Source organism: Amphiura filiformis, chromosome 15 (genome assembly GCF_039555335.1).
Source record: "Amphiura filiformis chromosome 15, Afil_fr2py, whole genome shotgun sequence".
In the NCBI taxonomy this organism is placed as follows: Eukaryota; Metazoa; Echinodermata; class Ophiuroidea; order Amphilepidida; family Amphiuridae; genus Amphiura; species Amphiura filiformis.
In genome coordinates this window covers 21851528-21857767 of record NC_092642.1, presented here as the reverse complement: position 1 = coordinate 21857767, position 6240 = coordinate 21851528, and the positions used below count along the sequence as shown (strand labels likewise).

The window sequence follows — 6240 nt, the reverse complement described above, 5'->3', positions numbered from 1 at the left end:
CTCACAGAGAAGCTCTGTTGGATATCAGAAATAGGCCTACGTATAACAGCTCAAGAGCTGATGAACTAGAAATCCTATAGGTGTTGCTTAAATGAAATTTGGAACATAGAGCGCTCAAAATGTTCCGGATGTCATGCGATAAAAGTGTTTGTACTTTGTAGTTCATAATGGAAAGGCTAACACGCATAACTGTTTGAGATATGAGAAAGGTGAAATTATTAATTGATTGTAGTGATATCAAAGTGATAATAATGAAAGCATTTTTTAAGCCAGAATCATCATCAATTAAAAAAAAAAATGTTAAAACATTCTTTCCTCATCTTATTGATTTAAAGAAACCAGTGAAGTTTTTCACTATGAAAATTACAAACTGGGTTTGACATTAAGGCCTAAATAGGCCTATAAATAGCACGTGATATGAAAAGAAAGACAGCCCTATAAGAACATGAAGAACGGAGACAAAAATTCTCCATTGCCCATTTTGTGGGTTTGAATTGAAGTCTTTAAAGACACTTTATGTGCGTGGTTGTTTGATTATTCCGTGAAAGCAAATCGGAATATAATTTTGTAGGCCTATAGGCCTACATGTATGAAAATTGATGTTGGCTTTAACGCAAAAATTGCTTGATTGAATGAAAACGATTGAAGATGTAACCAACTTGTGAAGTGGGTTGTGGCCTATATGATTGTCATGATGAACTTAGAAAGCCTGCAGGTATTGCTGAACGAACGGCCGAAATGTTCTTTATGTCATGCAGTATGTTCATCATGCAGTACAGTTTTGATTTAAGAAAGTTCTGAACTTGCTGGTCGAGTTTTAAGAGAACTTTTAATAGAAATCAAATGGATAATGCAAGTTTGGTCTGTCTAATCATTCAAGCGAGGAGATGCGAATTTTTAAATCGAAAAGTTGAAGCCAAATCAAGATGTTTTAATAACCCACAAAGTCAAACATAACCAAAACGCACAAGAAGTTTTGAAGTTTTCTATGACTCAATTTATAGAAAAAGGCACCAAAGGCTGTCTACATGCGAATTTACGCATTTTCAGTAATGTCAACCCGGAAGCGAACAGCTCCTGTACCGCGAAATTTGGCGATACAGAGCGAGTTTGCAACATTGATGACAACAGCTGCATGTCGCCGTGGAAAACAACAACTTGTGATGAAGAATTTGACGAAAATGTCGACGCAAAAGTGCGGACACCGAGGCTACAAGACTCTGAACATGCTGAATGACTATGGTAAATGCTGACGCTACTGTGATGACGGTTTCTGCGACGTCAATTGGATTATGAACATTTGCTAAATCTTTGTACATGGACATCAATCATTACAATATGGAGACCCAAAATGGATGCATTGATCATTGTTGATTGACATTTGCCATTGGATTTGGAACTGATTTCTTTTACGTTTTCGACCATGCAACGTTTGTTAAATGCTTTTTGAGTCTTTTTAAAGACTAGGGCATAAAGGCTAAGCATCAAGATCGTCATGAAGATTATAGGACTTTTATAAACTGTGAATATTTTATAAATTGTATTATTGTAGGGTAAGTGTAACTCGCTCCCTTTTCTGATAATGTTACAAATTGTATATTGAATGTTTTTGACACTTTTTGGCTATTTCCCTTTAGGCCCGGCTGTTGTTAAAATGTTCCCTTGTATCCAAAAATTGTGATCGATATATCTAGGCCCTAGCATTCTAGGCCTAGACTAGTGGTTTTCTGGTTTTCATTGGTTTTATCAAAATTTGTGAACAACAGCTAGCGAGTTATATTTACCCAAACTTAGGCACCGCTGACATGACAGAACTCAACGTTAGGCCTTTAGGTTGAGTTTAGGCGTAAATTTTAAGATCTATTTTATTGAAATGAAAGCAAAATTTCCAAATTTGTAGGCACCCAAATTTAGGCCCATTTTTCATGAACTGTTTTCGGCACTTTGTTGTTTTTACATGTACAAAAATTGAAATGCATTGACAGTAAACAATTTGAAGCTTCTTGAGTAGACGCAAATTTGCGGGGCTTTGTGCCACCGCTATTTTTGATTAATGAAATTTTATATCTTGGCCACTGTGTGAGCTACCAAAATTATTGCTTCATAATGTAAATACTTGTTTCGGTGGAAAAATTTTCAATGCATCTTTACTGTCACCAAAATTATACGCATTATTTTAAAATCATTTATTGTACAAGATTTGAGTACAAATCTTTTTTTATAGGTGGGGAGAGTGAAATGCCCTGAGCCTACGGGTGTCTCCCTATCTTTTTCAGGCTTTACCTTTTTACTTGTATATTTAAGCTTACTTCAATTGAGTGACTTTGGCGATGCAAAAATGCGTCGCCTTTGACTGACGAACGGACATTGACCTGGAGAGTTTGTTGACCGATCGACTCGCGCATGATCATGACGTGATTGCTTCAGTATGCACAGGGCGCACATTCTGAATTGGCGTTTTCTGGCTATTTTATCTTTATGATAACCAAATTATTCCTTGTTTTATGATTAATTAATGCTAATTGCGATGTTAATTATCCCCATACTTCCCTTCTGCATGGTTGCTAATGTGTCTCTCTTTTTGGTACGCTTATTGCGGCGAAAGGTAGACGCATTTATGCACGGCCTGGTACAGGGGGGGTGGGACATACTTCTCTGGCAATTCCAGGGCAATCCCGACGGCAACACCACGGGAACACGATTTGTTTTATGCGCATGTCTAGCGCATGCGCATTTTGAACAATTAGCGATGTCAGCCGTTAAAAACAGCCTGTGATCTTCAATCAGCTGATCGTAAATAAACAATCCCGGAGTTGACCAGCTTCAACACACGGTTACAATCGAATCGTGACAATGGGAATTAAATCTTTACTCCCAAAATTCAAGAATATAGAAAATAAAGTTTCTGCCAGGGTTTCTGCCGCGGATTTGGGTGGTGAAGTACAGGCATTGACGCATCAATTTATGGATCTATACACTGCTGCACAACCTGGAATTGATCCACGAAAGTAAGTTAAGCTTAAGCTTATTAAATACTAGGCCTATGTAATGTAGATGGTATACCATCTACATGTAGTGAAATTTGTTATGATCATTTTAAATCGGGTGTGGTGCTGAATCCAGTTACAATTTTGTAGATCTTGTGGTTCTGTAATTATGATGTGAAAAGAGTTGAAACGCATAACATCTTCATAATTGACATATTTCTCAAGAACCACAATTATTTACAATACTATTCATATATTAAGAAATTATTTTAAGTGTGTGACTTGTATTCGGTGATGAAGGAAAGGATTAAGGGCTTATTTTTCATTAATCTCCTATTCTAAACCATGAAAATTGTCTTTTTATAGCTGTGTGACCAAAAAGCATTCTGTACCGTTGATTGGTTTTAATGTTACCTGGTCACATTCCTAATCAACTAAATTTTAAGAATACATGACAAGATAGACATGACAAGCCGTTCCTATGCCAACCTGTCCTTGCGCCAACCTGCACCACATTTTTTGAAGGCAACTCGTCACTGACCAGTGACCAACCTGTCCCTTGCTTGCTGGAGGGAATAAAGCTAAGGTAGTTGACTATATATATTGTCAAGGGACGGGTAGACTATGTTGTCAAGGGCAGTGGTGTACCGTGTATTGGGGTCACTTGTCAGAGCGGGCAAAATCCTGGTGTGCGGTAGATTTACCCGGTCACAGGGTAGATTTTCTCAGGCAGAGGTGTAAAATATAGGCTGATTTAGCATAATTTTTCAGGTTTTCCTTCCTGGTCAAAGCCATGGGGGGTGCAGAGTGACCCCTGCCACAGATACGCTACTGGTCAAGGGGTGGGTTGGGATAGGGACAAGTTGTATATCAACCAATTTTTATGTCACTTTTATGCAATTATGGTTCTTACAGGTACGGTATGTCAATGATTTCTGCTAAGCAGTAGATGTGTTGGTTAGGCAAAATGTTACGCCCATAGTTGTTTTTGACGGGGAAGATCGAGCTACAAGCAAAGCAGCACACAAAGGAAGAAAGAAAAGGGTATGCATTAATTCATCATGAATTTACATCTTCATTCTTGGTAATTGAAGTTAAAAAAAATCCATCTCAAAAGATATGTACAATGTATGTGAAACACTAACATTCACATATTTTGGGTATAATCGCTTAATTTAAGGTTTGGCCACTAATTTTAAGATTTTTCCAAGATACCCATTTTTAAAGTATTAATTTTCCAAAAAAAACCCATAAGTTTTTACAAAATTGAAAGAACCCATGGTGATCTGTAATACAATCCATGCAGAAAAAAGTACCGGTATAGAAAATAGACCATAGCAGAATGGTAAACTGCATATCCGTCAATACATGCTTTTTCCATGGAAAGGAACTGTGCTGCTTGGATGATGTCACGATGAGGTTAGCATTTATTCCGTATTGAAAAGTGTGTACTGACGGATATGCAGTCGACCGCCCTCATCATGCGCATATTTTGGGGGCTTTAGGGCCAGCCCCGAGTCAAAGCAGGGGTGGCCAAATCAAGGGGCAGCGGAAGAAGAAGGGCCGGGAAGAAGGGGTGGCAAAAAGAATTAGTAAAGAAAAAGGGGAAAAAAAAAAAAAAAAAATTGTACTATATATCAAAATGTGTTAATTTTAGGGCACTAGCGCCTAGAAATCCTTTTTTTTTTTGTTCTTCACTTTTTCAAACGACCGTAAAAAAAAATTGGGGCAACCTTTTCGAGCTGCTGAGGAAGGGGCGGCAAAATTGAATTTTCTTCAGCCCCGGGTAGGGGCGCCACAGCACGCCACTGCTCATAGGACTTAATTTTAACGAATTCAACTCTGCGCCGCGTAATTTAATTTTAAAAATGCAAATTTGAACTTTTTGCTAAAAATGCACACATTTTGGTAATATTATGGATAAATCACACAAATCAGGAATTTTGTGAAATTGATGCGCAAAATTTGCTCTCAAAAATCATAGATTTTTCCGGTGCTTACCAATACAGTGTAGTTCGTAAATACAAATGAGGGCACCAAATCTGTGTGGGTACTTGTACTGTCTGTTTGTGTTTGCTTGTTTTTTTACATCCAAGTACTAGATTTTCCTTGGGTAAAGCTCAACCTCACTTTTGTGAAATTAATCAACTACAGTAGAGGAGTTTATGCATGCATCTAATGTATTATGTACCTCAATTTTCCTCAAATTTTGATATCTAAATTTGCATTTCTTTCTTCATGTCATCAGGAGAAAAAGACAGGAGAAGGCTAGAGCCCTGCACCACCATGCCACACAAAATGAGTTTGCAAGTAAGTCTGTGATGTATGACATGTACATTGTACGAGGGGGTATCCAAAAGTTTTTGACATCACCCAGAAGTGAAAGAGCTATTTTCATGAAATTATGTCAGTGTAATCACTGGTCCTTATGTACATTATGGTTCAGAAATGGTCTCATAAGTAAAAGTTTACTTTCTATCCAGATGGCACTAGGTGGGCAGTAGCTAGGCGCATAACCTGCAAGATGGTGAAAATTGAGGAACGTAGCGTGATTAAGGTTCCTGCATTTGAAGGGTTAGGCCTATACAATGCTCATAAAATCTATGATGAAATGAAAGCTATCTACGGTGATGATTGCCCATCATATTGCACTGTTGCTTTTTGAAAAAGGAATTTCCAAACTGGCCACATGTCCCTCACAGATTAGCCAAGAAGTTGACGTCCATCACTTATGGATGGCGCGGCCACAGTGAAGAAATTCAAGAAAGTGGAGGATCTTATCATGAAAAGGTAATGCGCCTACTGCCCATCTAGCGCCACCTGGAAAGAAAGTAAACATACTTATGAGACCATTTTTGAACCATAATGTACATAAGGACACTGACAAAATTTCATCAATATAGCTCTTTCACTTCTGGGTGATGTCAAAAACTTTTGGATACCCCCTCGTATATACACTTGTATCATAATCATACAGTAAAATCGATTAAGGAACCGTTCACAAGCACTTGTTGGGGCCCTGATGCAAAAAAAAAATTTCATCGTGAAAATTTTTTGGGCCCCCTTTTTCAGATCTCAAAAATTTCAGGGCCCCCTTTTTCACATGAAAATTATGGGTCAACCCCATATACTCAATTTTCCCAGGAAAATTTGTGGTCAATTTTTTCAGAGCCCTCACCCCCTAGAAGGGTCAAAACTAAGAGCCCCCTTTTTGCATCAGCCCCCCCCAACAAGTGTTTGTGAACAGTCCCTA

At 38.1% G+C, this 6240-nt stretch overlaps 1 long non-coding RNA gene across 1 annotated transcript; it reads left to right on the top strand.

Annotated features, from left to right (window-relative positions):
- Positions 1 to 2631: 2631 nt before the first annotated feature.
- Positions 2632 to 5332, top strand: LOC140171394 (uncharacterized). Its single transcript, XR_011861590.1, has 3 exons — positions 2632 to 3008; positions 3903 to 4031; positions 5236 to 5332. It is a non-coding gene; the product is annotated as an uncharacterized lncRNA (long non-coding RNA).
- Positions 5333 to 6240: the final 908 nt, after the last annotated feature.